The 18,029-nt window shown below is 38.6% G+C and overlaps 1 protein-coding gene across 1 annotated transcript in view; it reads right to left on the bottom strand.

The window, feature by feature from the left end:
* The window catches only part of LOC120424094 (uncharacterized), a 243,706-nt gene that overhangs the window by 161,887 nt on the left and 63,790 nt on the right, over positions 1 to 18,029 (bottom strand). The gene's annotated exons all lie outside the window — the stretch shown is intronic.

An 18,029-nucleotide genomic window follows, 5' to 3' on the forward strand; every position in this document is an offset into this window, starting at 1 on the left:
CCTAAATATTAAATAAACTTATTTCCGAATTGACTCATAAATGGCCTGTATACCCTATTTTGTGCAACCAGCATATGGAGCGTTCACCCTATATGGACTGTCAAAAGCGAGGTTCACTTTTTGACAAGGGAATTTCGCAAAAGAATCTTCCTGAACCTTCCAAAATATCGTCAATTGAAAATAAGGGCATATTTGGTTGCACTAACAAATCATTCAAATGTCAGCACCCTTAAACGTTTTAAAGTTTACGAAATGTCAAGTTTGCTTTTACGAACAATATCGTTGTCAGTGTTTTCACGATAACATTTCTAGAGTTTTTATTGGAAAAGTCCAAGCACAACACAAGGTTTTCATAAGATTTAGAAAGTCTATGGATCACAAAGTTTGAGCCAAATCAAAAAATACAAAAAATAAAAATGGTCGAAATCGGCCGATTTCGTAAAGAGCTGCTAAAAAGGATTTTCCGAAAAAATTGGAAGTTTGGTGTCTTCATAAGTATTGTTTAAAATAGAAAAGAGAATTTGTTGATTTGGTTGAAAATTACCGTGATTCACTGTTAGCGTGATTTGAAAAATCTAATTTTTCAGGAATATTTTTGAGTTTTTTTTTTTGTTTTCTAAAAATGTGTGGGGGCTTGCCAATCTAAGAAACTTTGTCGAAGACAACAACATTTATCTTGCAATCTACGTGTTCTATGACCAAATTTAGAGAAAGCATCCAAGCATTTATTCTAAATTTGGTCGTAGAAGGTGTAGATTGCGAAATAGAATTTAGAAGCCCGACAAGTTTTTGAAAATAAAAAAAAACAATCTTCAAATATTCCGTAAAGGTAAGATTTTCAAAATAACCTTAATCGTACACCAACCTAATTTTCAACCGAACGAAAAAAGCTTATTTAATGAAAGATTCATCCGAATAAAAATATTAAAAATGGTGAAATATTTTGCGAAAATCTTAAGAGTTACCTAATACCTCAATAACAAGACACAAAATTGTAAAAATACCTTCTTAAAAACAATATCTAGTGAAACTGGCACCACATTCAAAGAAATATGAGCCTAGGATAACAATTTACTTTTTTGCATTTTAACTTTTTTTTATATTTTAAATAAACTGGACTCGTTTGGACCATTTACAAATTTTGAATTCATTGATATTTTGCACAGACAGTAGCATAAGGTCGTTGCAAATATTTTTCAAAGTTTATGTCTCTAGCCTCTGGCAAAATTAAAGGCTTGGACCATCCCTCTATTTTTCAAACCGCCTTCTTTTTCGCCGTTTTTTTTTTTTGCAATTATTATAGCAAATTACTTTCTTCATGGTCCAATCGACATCAAATTTTTGTTAACTATTGTTCGTTCCAAAACGGCGAAGGTCGAGTCCAAGGTGTTCTCACTCGAAATGACTTATAAAGCATCTTGTGAAACCTTACAACATTAAAAATGGTTTTTAATTAAGGTTCTATAGTCATAATCAAAACGCCTCAAATAGATTTTTACGTGCAAAAATAACCTCGAGTAAGGCAACCTAAATTTGTCACCTGGCCGTGGAAAACTGCACATTGCATGAGCTGGACCAATTCCGAGCCGGTCGGCAAACTGACTGACGGCTAACAGCCAACACCCACGCCATGCGCGCTTAAGGTGCAAGTGCACAAGTGGCACCTCCAAGCCAACCACACATCACACTCTCCGGCTGGCAAACACCCCATTAAAGTTGATTTTTATTTCAAATTTTATGATCTCGCGATGTGCCGCCGAACCCCCCTGAGCGTCAAACTCGGGCCCGCGATGGTGATAATTGTTTAATTGCGAGCAGGGGCAAAATATTGCATATTTGCATGCACTGCTCGCACACATTTCTACCCCTCTCTCTGGGCGAGATCGGGGCGATTAGTGCGAATTTATGTGAATTTATGCTGTGCGTTGAGCGAACCTCGACTGCAGGGGGTGGACTTGTTCGAGGGCAAGTCTTTTGGATGCTTAGGTTGCAGTCATGCGCGCGAAAAATGCAACCATGTAATCGAGTTAGATCGAGCATCAATTTCAGCGAAACATACGCTAAGAATGTTGACTAGTAAAGGGGTTAGTTTATACCCAAGTTGTTCAATAGTTACGAACCGTTTTCTTTCTCTTTACATCATCTGAAATCTTTTTTTGATGTACTACAAAATTACTGTAAAGTTTTAAAAACAATCCTATAAATAGCTGCAACTGAAAAAAACCACAATATCACAAAAGAGAGTTATTGAATCTCTCACCGTCAATCATGATCGCCATACTTTGTTCCCCACCCAAATAGTGAAAGATCGATCGACAAAGTTTTTGTTTTTCGCGCCCACCGCTGCCACCGCAAAGTTATTTTTAAAAACTTTGTTTTTCTCCTCTGCTTGCCGATATTTTCGACAACTTTGCACCGCTTTCCCCCCAAGTTTTTCGTTTCACCTTTTTTTTTTGGCGCGGTGGAAAATCGTTGAATTTTCCCACGCCCCACATTTCCCCTCTCCTTTGGAACAGTTTTCGTCGCGTGTCTGCTAATCGTCTGCGCGTCGCCGCAACCCGCCAGCGTTCTAGCTCGGAAAAAACAACATGTCTGCGATGTTTTCGCTATGTTTTTATATTCTCTCTAGTTTAGTCTCTGTATGTGTTTGTTTGTAAGTTTGTATATTTGCGCTAAATAATCATCAACATCAACACGCCCTCCCCCGCACAGAGGACAGACAGGCTGAACGGGACCCGTTTGTTATTTTTTGTGAGGCATTTTCAATTTTGTTTTTTTTTTGCATTTCGTTTATTTTTCAATTTTACCGTTCTGTTGATGTGTACTAGAAAATGGCACACGTGCGCGGCACCCGAAAGCGTGGTGGTCAGAGAGAATGTTGGCGTTTTCAGGTTTGGTCCTGCTGTTTATGGTTTCCCGGTTTGTTTGTACCGAGTCGGATCGGAATGTCCGTATTTTTTCCGGTGTGCAAAATTAGAACAAATCGCCTGTGGATAATAACAAATCGGATAAAATTAACCGTGTTTGTTTGTGACATTCATGACAGAAGTAATGAGTCAGAGTACATTTCTAAGTATTGTTAATGAGAACATCATAATTCAAAAGTTGAGTTAAAATTAAAAATCGATAAATTTCTTTTTATACCACCTGTATCCAATTAATGATGGAAAACGCCCAAAACCTTCCTTGATGATGACCAAAGAGGCAGATGTTCCTAATGACGGTAATTTGTTTGCAACATGGTTCCACCCGAAAAATTCAAACAAAAACAAACTTTCCCACAGAGCACATGTAATGGAAAGTAACCCCACTCACACACTCACACGTGAACGATCCCTTCAAGTTGGGTGACAACCCCGTGATTGGACCGATTTGCCTTAATTACGAATTACCCTTTTTTGGGCAGTGCCAATCTACAGCCCCCGCACTTGACTGGCTGTTCTGTACGTGACGTGCAAGGTAAAACTTCTCGACATTTGGACGCCGGAGCTGAGAAACGGTTCGGAAAACTTATCCGCAGATCTCTCCGTGTGGCTCTCGATTAATTTTCATATAGATTGGAACTGCCTGCCCACGACATTAGCTGGGGAAGGGCTTGCTGCCTTGGGCACGGTGTGTTTGAATGTTTGTTTGTTGAAATTTAAAGTGTTGTTTTGTGTTTCAAAGACTTTGAACTTTACTTTGAATTTCATTATTTAAAAAATCTAAGCTTATTAAGCTTATTTAAGCTTCTTTTATCAACATTTTTAAAAAGGTTTTTTTTTTAAGTTTAAGGTGAAGCCGTTGATCATTTTCGAAGAAAATTGATCATCACTATTAAATATTCTGTATTAAATTCAATTTAATGGATTTCTGCACCAAAAGGAATCAGCATGTGCCGGTTGTTGCCTTCTTGAAGCCAGTAAAGGAATTTTTGATCTAAATCAATTGTGCTTCAAAATTTATATAATTTTGTGGTACCGTCATTGACGTCCTAGTTGGCAATCATTGATTAATGACGACTTCCATAACTTTACAAGGAATGGGATAATCGTTACCAAAAGGAATCAGCATGTTTAAGGCACTATTCTAAACAACTTGTAGAAGGAATTTTGTCAAAATATTGAAAGCGACGCAAAATTTATATCTTTGAACGAAAAATCATGACAATGATGGTGAAGACTTCAGATTAAATATTTTTTTAAAGTTGTGCGAATCTGGATTCGCAACGACCTCTCTTTTTTTGTGAACCTTTGTCAGAAGGTAAAACTTTTGAAAAAAAAATGCATTTTGCAATAGTTTGCAGTTTTGTGAAGGTATGATTTAGAAATAAGGTGTCAACGAGACTTTTCTGTAACAAACTCCAAACCAACGTATTTTGCCTAAAAAGCAAACAATCAAGCATTTTTATTTTCTCAACCAACAATAAAACAAATCATTAGACATGTAATTTTAAAGGGAATTCGATAAACTTTCCGAGCCATTAATAAACATGATACGCAGATTTATTATCAAAACTTTTGTTATTAAAAGCTTTCGTGATCTTTTTAGCAGGAACATTTATTCACAAAGTTGTAGAAAAGACAAATACAAAAAAAGTATCCTTAAATATAGGTTTTCTTTTTAAACAACACACAATTTCAAGAGCATCGGGACAGCAATTTCCGATTTGGAATAAGTTGATGTAAAATAACTCATAAATCAATAGACGTGACAATCGGAGATAATCTAAAAATGACTTTTTGCAAATCAATTGTGAACATATTAACTTTTCCCGTCATTCTCGGATGACGCAACGGACAACTTTTCATCGCCAAACATAACAGTGGTGAAATAGAAGATTATGCAACAAGTTGCAAAAAGAAGATTTTTCAGCACGCGTCGTGCATTTATCCAACGAGGTTTACCAAGAGTGCTGAAAAAACAAGTTGCTTACAATATTTTCTGCAATTCAAAAAAAACGCTTTTTGAATGAAATTCAAAAACAAACTTTTTGATACCAGTGCTTAAAAGGTCAACTCTTCAGCACCCATTTCAATGCTGAAAAGTTTTACTTTTCAGCACTGGTAGTAAAAGGTATTATTTTTCATTCTGTTATTTTTGTTAGATAAAAGTAGGCCGTTTCGTCGCTCGAGAATGACAGGAAAAGTAAGTTGTTTCACGACGGAACGGCAATAGTAATTTATGCAACAAGTTGAAAAACTTGATTTTTTCAGCACGAGTCGTACATTTATCCAACGAGGTTCACCGAGTTGGATAAATACGAAAAGTGCTGAAAAAATCAAGTTTTGCAACGAGTTCCATACAACATTTTTTGCAATTCCAAAAAACACACACTGAGTGAAATTTTAAGTCAAATTTTCATGTATTTTGTCAATAAACCGTTTAAATCAAAAAAATGTTGAAAAGTGTTACTTTTCGAAACAAATGCTGAAAAGTTCAACTTTTCAGCACCCATTTGAGTGCTGATAAGTAGAACTTTTCAGCTTTTATTTTGAAAAGTGTTGCTATTCGATTCTGTTATTTTTGGTACAGAAAAGTAGGCTATTTCGTCGTTCAAGAATGACAGGAAAAGTAAATAGTTTCACGACGGAATTGCAAAAAAAAAACTATTTTCAGCACTCAAATGGATACTGAAATAGAAGTTTATGCAACAAGTGACAAAAAGAAGATTTTTTCAGCACGAGGCGTACATTTATCATTTATATTTATTTATTTATTTTTGCAATTCCGTCGTGGAACTACAGTCATCCCATTATCTTTTCTGTTCACCCTACTATTTTTAAAACTTTTATTTGTACATTCTCTTGCTATTTGACTAGTATAAGTAGTACTTTTATAACAAATAACTACATTCAAGACCATTTGATCCAGAGCAGCAAAACACTGCCTCCAAATTGCCTGTTCCATGATTGGGAGATGTTACACGGAGAAAAAAGAGTTCCAAAAATCATGAACAAGCGTTCATGAAAATGGGAACCACGAACAAAGTGTTCAAATTTTATGGTACGTCTTTCAAAATCGTGAAAAATAAAAATAAATAAAAGTGTTCCGATTTTTTTTTTCATTGAAATCTTGAAATTAGACGTAAAAAATTACATCATTAATCGAAAGAACGCAAGAAAGGCTTTCACATGAAGGTTAACAGCACATCATTATGTTCAATTATCGATTTGCTATGATTTTTTGAACATTGGTCGCTCTGTAAGCTGTTCCAAATATGAAGGATGACTGTTCTTTTTTTTTCCTGTCATTCTCGAATGACGAAACAGCCTTCTTTTCTCTACCAAAAATAACAGAATCGAGTAGTAACCCTTTTCAAAACAAATACTTTTCAGCACTGAAACGAATGCTGAAACTTTTATTCACTTGTTTGGAAAAGTAATACTTTTCAAAAAAAATGGACATTTGACCTATAATTCTGTTCAAAATGTGTTTTTTAGAATCGCAAAAAATGTTGTATGGAACTCGTTGGATAAATCCTAACAGTTAAATAGGGCGAATCTGCGTTTGTAAACAAGCAGTCTATCCCCCTCTTACTTGACGTGAACTGTCACTTGAGCAAAAGGGATAGACTGCTTGCTTACAAACACAGATTCACCCTATTGAACTGTTACTACAGAAATGTACGACTCGTGCTGAAAAAATCCTCTTTTTGCAACTTGTTGCATACAGTACTATTATCTATTATTTATGATAAATAGGGCAAGTCCTCAAAATCGTTTACTATTTTAGTATCTATTTTAGTGCTGTAAAGTACTTTTCAGTATCCATTTGAGTGCTGATGATGCTCTAATTTGCATGAAAAAATACAAATTTTGAATAATAAACAACATATTTCAGTAAATTGTTCCAGAAGTAGCCACTCTGACTCCTCGAAGGTAGCATTGCCAACTGGTTCGTACGCTATGGATGTGGGTAATTCTAATGAGTGTCTCTTGTCTGCTGGCGGGGGAGATTTGTTCGCTATCTACATCTTCAACCGGGGAAGATGGCGAAAAAAGGCGTTTGCTAATTTGCATTTTAATAATCTCCCCCCGGGAGGCATATCGCTTTGTAATCTACTCCGTCAATCTATTAATTTCTATCTTTGGCGAGGATTACTTTGGATTAATCTATTAACTGATTCACAAGAGATTTTTGCCGTTGCAAAAATCTTTTCATCTTTTCATCTTTTCAACCAGCAAACAAACTCCATGAAACAAAAGCCGCGAGTCCTCGTCAAACAATTAACGTTTCTCAAAAGCCGGGGCCGCAGCCGCCACCGCCTCCACGTCGACGTCCGTCACAATTTGTCACATTTGAAGCTTCTGTACAGTACAATGCACATATGCCACACGTCATACCGGGGTTCTGACCAAGCTCAGTGCGCACCGGCTGTCCGGATTGTTAGCCCTGTGTCAACCAACCTTACACAGTTGGGTCAACCCGAGGGCCAGTATGTGGGAAGCTGGCCTCATCTTGGCCGCCACCACACAAAGGGCCCGCTAGGGAAGGGGAGCTGGACGTGAGCGTGAGTCTTCTGGTGGTCAGACCTCACCAGATGTCGCTAGCCGGCTTCCCCCGCAAGTCGCAAGTCATCGAAGGTGGTCAGCTGGGACGTGCGATGCATTGTTATTCGGTGCAGTTACAAGCCCGGTGCATTAGAATTAAGTTGCACACGGAGAGAGAGATTAATTAGAATGATAGCTGCGTATTGTGCAACGTGGTTCTGCAGACCATACGCTGAATGTTAAATGAAGGATAGTGACTGCATCTAAATGGGGTTAACTGCTTGAGAAATTTGTGAAAAATATTGTTCATTGCAAAGCTAAAGCACAAGACGAAGTAGGGCGCTCGCTTTTAACTCTACGAAAATTAGGTCATTCAAAAAATAAATGTTAATATCAGAAGTTGATCTCAAACCCAACAACAGAAACCCTGCAAAAAAGTTGAATAATGATTACAGAGCCATTGCAAATCAAAACCATTTTACTGTTGATCTGTTGTATGTGCAGTTGAATCATGATCTCGGTTTTCAAACAAATTCACCACAAATTTTCAATTTTCGGTTACACTCGTGAGACAAACTGCATCCGCCAGCCAGTCCGGTAACGTATGCCGACAGCTTCCTCCCAATGCAGCGCTGCGGGAATCCGACTGTGACGATGTCCAAGCGGCACTTGTCATGCTTGTAGAGTGCAAATTTTTGGCACCGATTTGACCGCCTAACCGCAAACATAGCAAAACTAGATCACACCGACCTCAGCACACTTCACTAGCGCTAGTTTGGCTACATAAAAATTCTTGGTAAATGACGGAAAAAGTTATGAACATAACTTTCAAGTTTTGAAATTATGATCTTAAAGTAAAGTTAAGCTGAGTCGAGAATGCATATGAATAGTATTACAAATATGAGAATTCATTGAAATCACTTAAAACAATACCAAAATTGGAGCAGTAAACGTCATTTCAGACTTTCAGTCGCATCTCCCCGATGCAACCTGGGTCAACTCCGCCGTCATCGTCCCAACCTGGCCCATTCTGCTCGTGTAACTCGCCTCTGATGATACGGTCCACTGGGAAAACAAATAGTGCATTTTATTCGATGTGACAAGCAGACAAGAACTTTTCTCTGGCGTCTCACCTCAGTTGCTCGAGAATCTCTTTGTGAAGCTACGAAAAGACAGAGGAATGTCTCCGTCCCGCCACAACGCAAGACAAATTGGACCCCGGTCTGGCCCGGTCTGGCCACGGCGGCACCAAAATCGTACCTACAGTGGCACCTTGTTGGTTTGACAACTTTTAGTTCGAATTGAACTGTCACTGTGAACATCATTCTCACATTTTCTGTTTGGTTGAATCGAAACAAAAGATACGATAGGGTTGCCATCTCTTACCAGGTCACTACAAAGTTATCCTGATCGTTCAACATAAAAAAATGTCAGAACATCGGGGTTCCACTGTAGAATTTCGTTTTGATTTTATTCTAACAAAAAGCACCACATCTAAAATGCATCCGCCCCTCGTGCTCTCGTGTGTGGCGGCAATTTTTCTTTGCCATCGTCACAATTAGCACGGGTACTAATACCGCGCACTATAGTCACAGTGACTAAACGTGCACGGCGTTGAATCTGAGATCCACCCCCGCGCTGACGACTCGAGCGTCGTCGGACATGTAAAATGTAAATATGTGGTTGACAACCAGACACACACAGTGCTGGTCGCTTGGTCTCTCTAATTGTTCTTGATATTAATTGGAAATTATATTCTATTTAGACTCATTAATCTCGGCCCGAGTGGTGGTCGAGCACGTGTACTTCGAGGGCAGGGCCTCTTCGCCCACTCGAAGCACTGCATTTAGCTGACCTGAAACCTTGGAATAATAAGACAGAAGTATTTTTTTACATTGTGAATTTGTTGAAGTTTAAAGCTACAATTTTTCATTTTGTTAATCCATCATAATACATAACTTTGAAAGATAAAAAAGCGAGCGTGTTTGGGTTTACGCAATTGTCCACAATTATACTTGCGAGGCTCTATTCCATCGCAATTTCCCAGTCTTCTAAATTAAAAAAAAAACTGAGGCGACGGCGAGTGCAAGAGGAATGTCACTATTATACTGCCCCTTATCACTTAAATGTCCCATATGCATTTTCATTGTTTTTGAGTTATTGATGCAGTTTGATTCAAAATCATATGATCTTTCAGAAAAGCCTAGAACATCCAGTAGTTTTTTTAGAAATCAAGAGGAAATCCAGTTTTTTCGCGAAAACTTAACACGTAGACTTATGTGTGTGACAAATTTAAAATGCATTTTTCTCAGCTTGCTGTTTTTGCATATGGGACCATTGTGCGAACATGTGCAGTATAGACTATTTATACTTTCCCTTATCGATTTTCTTTCGAAGATTTTTTAAAGAAAATTCTAAAAATGTTGATTTGAAATTTTAATTGAAAAAACTTGTTTAATCATTTCTTAACAATTCAGAATTTGATTTTTTTATCTTTTTAAATAGATTTTACATAAAATCATTTTAAAAATCTTTTTATTTCAATACGTTGCAATAGAGCTCCATTTTTTTAATTTTTTTAGATTTTAATAGAAGTCCGGTTTCCATTTTCAAGGAATTAAACATTTATATTGTTTATTGAACTGTTCAATTGTGTTTTTATAAGAATTAAACAGTTCTGCTCCAGGATGTTACATTTGCAATTCAGAGATTTGGAGAACCTTTCAACTGAGATCAATTCATAAGCCTTTACAGAGAGGGTACATATTTCTATGTTTAGATTTTGCTTGCTGGGTGCTCTTTTAGCGAAAATAAGATCTTATTTATTTAGCCCTATTTTATTTCAATTCTCTATGAAACATTTCAATTAAATTACATTTCATTAAATTACAGTTTTGAAATCAACTTTCTCATATTAATCTCAAATTTGCCGAGGTTTATGTTTTATCAAATTTGGGGTCTACTTTTTTTGTTAAGAACCGCCCTAAAGTTCGGCATTTTTCGTATTTTTTCCCAAAAACTTAATGTTTTCAAACTGCCATATCTTGGAAACTTAAAATGATAGAAAGATGCGAAATCAAATGGTGTAGAAGTGGACAAAAAGTTGTTCAAAAATCAAATACAATGTACTTTTTTGGGCTATCGTTAATTTAGTAAAGAAACCCTGTTTGGTTGGTTGACTAAATTGACTAAATTGCTTACTTTAATAAAAAATGCTATTTACTTTGCGAAATTTTAGCAATTCCTCAATGCAGGCCAGTTTTTGAAATAATTAAAAAAAAAATATTTTGAAAAACATTTTTTTTCCAGTTCAAAATAAAAAAATAATACGATGAAGCAGACGTTAACATTTTTATTAATCGCTTGAAAGCTTAAAAAAGCTTCAAATTTATTCTACCTTTAATTTATTTTCTTGTATCCTCCATCATCATGACTTTTATTTAATAATCGAAAACCTATAAAAAATGCCAAAATATTTAAAATATAAAACATTAATTAATTCTCCTTAAATCCAATTTTGGAAGAAATTTAAGTAAAATATGTTAAAATATCAAACCTTGAGAAACAATTAGCAATAAGTATTTTCAAAATCATTTTTAAAAAAAATCATGAGACCAGTTTACAAAATGCTTAAAGCTTGATAACAATTGTTTTTGTATCAATCTGCAGAATTAAAAAAATATTGACATAATATGTGAAAGATCCGCATGCACAAACTCAGTTGAACGCATCCATAACTAGAATTATTAGATTTGTTGAAAAAGAAGTATCGTCAAAAACCTTGATTTGTTAAAGAGTCGAGCGATTTTCATTCGAATGTGGAAGTTCTTATCAATAAATTAGGCAAGTTTTAGAATCATTCTCTTTTAATTTATTTTTAATTTTAAATTAAGGGTCATACCAACCAAATCCATTAAAAATATGTTAAACGTGGGGCCTTTGTTCCCGATACCAAAACAGAATTAAATTTTTATGTTTTCATACGACCTTTTCAAAAAATTAGGCTGGTTTTTTTCGAAATCAAAATATTTAGTAGCCCAACGGCTTTCTTTTTTAACCACACCCAACTGGCAGTCGCATGATTGTGATGCATGGCGGCATGAAAGTATATCAGAATCTGCATGAAATCTGTCCTCATGCATTTTTTGCGATATAGGAGTATGACATTTTTGCCCGTTACCGACAATTATCGACATTACCGACGGCTTTTTGGTTGTATTTCACAAAAAAAAACACTTGGCAGAACGAGGATTGAACCACCAACTTCTTGGTTATTGATCCGACACGCTACCACCGCGCCATGGACGCTTGATGAAAAGGGAGTGAAAGAGCACCAACATATGCTTCTCTTTGGAGTGTTGCTCGGGGACGGGCCAGCTTTATATGTGTTGGTGAGAACTGCAGATCGCTGAAATTTTTACACGCGGGCAAAAATGATCTACGGGCTTGCTGCAAAAAATGTTATAAAATATGACATTTTCTGCAGCAAATCCAATGTTGCAGATTTTGAGATATATTTTTCTTTTGGGTGCAGGATACACAGAAAAAAATGATGGTAATATTCATCAGGAAATGGTGACAGATTTAGTGTCAAAAAAATGATAATTTTTACCCCAGAAAATGATGAATATTCATCAGTTTTTGATGAATATTCATCAGGTTCACATTTCTACACATATTTTATGTAATATTACTCAAAAAAGAGGTAATATTCAACCTACCAAATTTTCAACATTCCAAAATGCAACTTTTTTTCTGTGTAGTTAAAATTTGTTGAAACGGCGCAGAGATATGCCTTTTTTGAAAATTGTAAATAAGGAATTTTGAGCCCGTTTGGACAACTTCGGAATTGTGCTGTTCGTGGAGAGTGGCTGAATAACAAGTTTGTAATTAATGAATAATATTGCCTAGTTGTTTTATTTAAAACAAACGAATTCGATAATTTAAATGTAGTTTTTGCAATTCCGATTTGAAAATACTTACTCTTCCCTGTCGTTCTATATTGACGTGATAGCCTACTTATCATAACCAAAAGTATTTTTTTTTTCTTCACAACTTATTTTTATTAGGTCCTTTTAGGTGCTACGACCAGGTTAGGACCGAGGATCAAAAATACAACAAATAATAAATAATAAAAAAAAACGTAACTGAATCAGATGATCATTTTCTCGTGCCATGTGTCAGCAAGTGTGCGATCACGTCAATCTGTTCCTCGGGTGTCTTGCACTGCCTCAAGCGAACTCTGTATTCTCGGTAAATGGCCCACAGCTCCGACTCGCTGTACAGCATCCGTTCACCTTGTTGCTCCTTCGGGGTTGCACCGGCGTCGGCGCCAGTATTTCCTTGACTTCTTCCTGCGGGACGAGGATGTTTATCTTCCGGTACCGCTCCAGGTAGCGGAGGAAAATCCGCCGCGGTAAACACGGCTCCTGCAGGAGTCTGTTTGTCCTTCTTCCATGCTGGCGGCTTCGGCTTGGACGCCTGCTGCCTCGACTGGATGAACTGCGCACGTTTGGGACAGCTGCGGTCCAGACCCTCGTGGGATCCAGAACAGTTGACACATTTCTTGGCTTGCGTTTCTTCTGCTTTGCACTTTTCTGTGTTGTGGGGACCCCCACAGCTGCTGCACCTGGGCTTGAGATGGCAGTTACTGGTTCCGTGACCGAACTGCAAGCAGTTCTTGCACTGGGTCACGTGCGGTTCTTTGTTCCGGTAGGCCACCCACCGGACGACGACTGGTCCCACTTTCTTTACCTTGCTACTCAACTCCTTCAGACTGGTGTGCCCCTTGGGGAAGAGCACGATGAAAGGCGTCTCATCGATGGCGGGAAGCTGCTGCTTCCGCCTGATGGCGTGTACTGCCAAGACGTCCAGCTGATGTTCCGTCTTGAGCAGCTCCTTGATGTAATCCGGTTCCACGTTCGGGAGACCTCGCATTACTACCCGGTGCGGTCTCGCACTGCGCTTTCCGTGCGTGTAGAACTGCACCTTGTTCTTCGTCAGGTGGGCTTGCACCGTGTCGAAGTCGTCACTCGAGAAGCACGTAATTTTTGTGCCGTACCGCGTCAGTTTGTGTTCCGGCTGGACATCACACGACGACATCACCTTCGCAAGGCGGGCGAAGCTCATTTCTTTCACCACCAGCGGCGGCTGCTTCTTCTCCACGGCCGACTTGCCGGTTGCTGGTACCACGGGGATGGTTTTTTCTGCTGCTGGGTTCGCATTGTTGTTGTTGTTGCTCTCCTCCGCTAGCGGGCTGAACTTGTTGTTGCTGAGCAGTTTCTCCACATCGCCGTCGTTGCCGCCATCGCCGACGTTGATCTCCTCCTTAGCCTTCCTGCGGCGAACCTTGACCACGGGACGAAATTCGCCCCCGTCCTCTCCTCCTCCTTCGGAGTCTTCCACCTCCATGCCCGTCGCCGCCTGCTTCTTGGGTTGAAACCCGTCCGGTTTCTCCCACACACTTTTCCTCAAGGCCGCGTTCCAGTAGAACGTCCTTCCATTCTCAGCCCTGTGCTCCGTCCACTCACTCTCCACCGTCGCGGCCGCCGCCATGGCCGTCGGCGAAAGTTAACAAAACACCGTCAAAAACGCGCTAAGCTAGCTCGAAAGACGACCAAACCCAACGAAAGTTGAACAGGGAGTGATAACCAAAAGTAACAGTACTGAAATTTTCATTACAACACTTATTAGAATGCTGAAAAGTTCAATTTTTCAGCACTTGTATCGGCAGAGCCTCATTGAATAAATGTACGATCTTTTAAAGCTCCTTTCCCCTTACATAGTCTGTGTTTTAGCAAGCCCAAGAAGAACAACGACCATGCACCAGATGCCAGAATGGTTGCAAGAGCAAAAAAAACTATATGAAAGCAGAAAAAAAATCTATACAGAAAGGAAAAAAACCGGCAAGCCCCGCTGGAAGAACCCCTTTCTTTTGCTCAACGTTCGCCCCATAACTAAATGGAGCACTGCTGCTTACATGCATGCTGCACCAGCCGCTTTTATGACGTGTAATCTATGTGCAATGTGCACATAACATCGCCGGCGTGCTAGCTTGTCACACGAAGTATTTTGAAAAAAAAAAAGATAATTTGGCATTTTTTCACAAATTTTGTGCGGTTTACTTAAAAGTATATTAAACTAAAAAGTCTATAAAAATGTGACAAGCGAACACAACGGCAACGACTTGTAGTGAAGCAGAGGCAACATCAACCTGAAATCCCTCTTCTGATGCATATTATAAATGTTCGCAGTGGTATAAATAATTTTTCATAAAAATGAGGTCTAGATTTGTGCAGGCCATTTTTTCTCTCTCTCTGTACCGCAGTTGATCGCTGCTGCAAAAGGAGGGAGGAAGAATTCCAACTGACGGACCCTTTTGGCGGATTTCCGAGATGGATGAATTATTAGATGCAAAAGGTTCTTCCAGCGAGGGGACCACTTCTTTTTGCAGATTTGGTTCGATGATTTCTCGACTGACTGGCTGGTGGTGAAAGGTGCAATTGTTTGCAACATGCATTAAATGTTTGTTCACGCGCAGTCAATTGCAATGGGGAGAGGAGGAGGGATGGATTTGCTCATGCTTTCGGATGTGCACGTGTTCTGTACAGATTGCTACCGGAAAGGAATGCAAACAGCTTGGGACGCGCCATTCCGGTGGAGGGTTTAGAATGGGTTGCGTTTTGAGTGGGAATTTCCTACGCAATGCGTGCGTACTTCAGTGCTGAAGAGGGTGCATTTTTATGGAGCTGCATAATGACTTGTCAACAGAGTTATCCCTAAAAGCTCCCCCCATAAATGCTTTGAAATCTTTTAGATCTTTCCGATCTTTTTCAAAATATATCTGGAATTTAACAATAACAAACACATTTTGTTTGTCGCTCTATGCATTGACCCGAAATTCGGAAGAATTTGGTTGCTGGAGTCCCAAGTTACAACCAAAATTGTAAATAGTAGACTTACATGCATGAGTGTCAAAATTGCCTCTCACTGAATTTCCCTTTGACAAGTTGTCGCAATTGCAGGGAGCGTTAAGAAAGTATGGCATTTATACGGCGTATGTTACAAATCGTTATACCAAGCTTTTATTAAGTTTTTGAAAAAAATTAAAACAAAAAATATTATAAACTTTTCAATAACCTTATTATTTTGCACCTATTATTATTCTACAATCCAAAATCATCAAATAAATATCAAAGTTATTTGCTGATTTTTACACCTACAGTTATTTGAACTGTGAGTGCATTGACCTCGTACTTGAGGGTCTACAGTAAATCTCCACCAGTCACGAAAAAAAATCTATGATTACAATGCGGCGAGAGTAGAAAAAAAGCTAAAGATATGAAGCAGAACACACACACACCACTTCAAGAACCACGCTGCTGCACATTCAAAAGGACAGAGTTCAAAAGCCACTACACATTCCACCCTTCATCACATGCGGCACAAGATTCTGCTTTTTTTGTTTTGAACAGTGAAAGCCATGTGAAAGGAATTATGCAGAAAGTGCATATTTTTGCCTCGCGCTATTCTGGTCCACACACACATGCATGTAAAATCATTGTTTTATCTCCCCCCTGAGTTTTTTGCTTGTTCTTTTCAGAGAGAGATTTTCACCAGAAGCTATCGTAATAAAAAAACTAACTTAATCCACCTATGTGGTTGATGCCTTCCTCACTTTTTACCAACAATGGGTAATATGAGTGGTTTGGACACATATTTCAGCTATTTTTTTGAATCCAGAAAAAAAAACGTACATACATATAACTTAAGTAATCATAACTCGAGACAAGGTTGCCAGATCTTCAATGTTTTGGACTCGTTGGAAAGGTTTTTCGATTACCTAACCAACGATGGGTCGGATGGTGGATCCGGACATAGTTTACATACATTTAAGTGAGATCCGGCTTTCAAAACGTACATAAATATTACTTAAGTGGCCATATCTCGAGACAGGGTTGCCAGATCTTCAGTGTTTTGGATTCGTTGGAAAGGTTTTTCGATTACCTAACCAACGATGGGTCGGATGGTGGATCCGGACATAGTTTACATACATTTAAGTGAGATCCGGCTTCCAAAAAGTACATAAATATTACTTAAGTGGACATATCTCGAGACAGGGTTGCCAGATCTTCAATGTTTTGGACTCGTTGGAAAGGTTTTTCGATTACCTAACCAACGATGGGTCGGATGGTGGATCCGGACATAGTTTACATACATTTAAGTGAGATCCGGCTTCCAAAAAGTACATAAATATTACTTAAGTGGCCATATCTCGAGACAGGGTTGCCAGATCTTCAATGTTTTGGATTCGTTGGAAAGGTTTTTCGATTACCTAACCAACGATGGGTCGGATGGTGGATCCGGACATAGTTTACATACATTTAAGTGAGATCCGGCTTCCAAAAAGTACATAAATATTACTTAAGTGGACATATCTCGAGACAGGGTTGCCAGATCTTCAATGTTTTGGACTCGTTGGAAAGGTTTTTCGATTACTTAACCAACGATGGGTCGGATGGTGGATCCGGACATAGTTTACATACATTTAAGTGAGATCCGGCTTCCAAAAAGTACATAAATATTACTTAAGTGGCCATATCTCGAGACAGGGTTGCCAGATCTTCAATGTTTTGGACTCGTTGGAAAGGTTTTTCGATTACCTAACCAACGATGGGTTGGATGGTGGATCCGGACATAATTTACATACATTTAAGTGAGATCCGGCTTCCAAAAAGTGCATCAATATCACTTAAGTGGACATATCTCGAGACAGGGTTGCCAGATCTTCAATGTTATGGACTCGTTGGAAAAGTTTTTTGATAACCTAACCAACGATGGGTCGGATGGTGGATCCGGACATAGTTTACATACATTTAAGTGAGATCCGGCTTCCAAAAAGTACATAAATATTACTTAAGTGGCCATATCTCGAGACAGGGTTGCCAGATCTTCAATGTTTTGGACTCGTTGGAAAGGTTTTTTGATAACCTAACCAACGATGGGTCGGATGGTGGATCCGGACATAGTTTACATACATTTAAGTGAGATCCGGCTTTCAAAACGTACATAAATATTACTTAAGTGGCCATATCTCGAGACAGGGTTGCCAGATCTTCAGTGTTTTGGATTCGTTGGAAAGGTTTTTCGATTACCTAACCAACGATGGGTCGGATGGTGGATCCGCACATAGTTTACATACATTTAAGTGAGATCCGGCTTTCAAAACGTACATAAATATTACTTAAGTGGACATATCTCGAGACAGGGTTGCCAGATCTTCAATGTTTTGGACTCGTTGGAAAGGTTTTTCAATTACCTAACCAACGATGGGTCGGATGGTGGATCCGGACATAGTTTACATACATTTAAGTGAGATCCGGCTTCCAAAAAGTACATAAATATTACTTAAGTGGCCATATCTCGAGACAGGGTTGCCAGATCTTCAGTGTTTTGGATTCGTTGGAAAGGTTTTTCGATTACCTAACCAACGATGGGTCGGATGGTGGATCCGGACATAGTTTACATACATTTAAGTGAGATCCGGCTTCCAAAAAG

Source organism: Culex pipiens, chromosome 2 (genome assembly GCF_016801865.2).
Source record: "Culex pipiens pallens isolate TS chromosome 2, TS_CPP_V2, whole genome shotgun sequence".
NCBI lineage: Eukaryota > Metazoa > Arthropoda > Insecta > Diptera > Culicidae > Culex > Culex pipiens.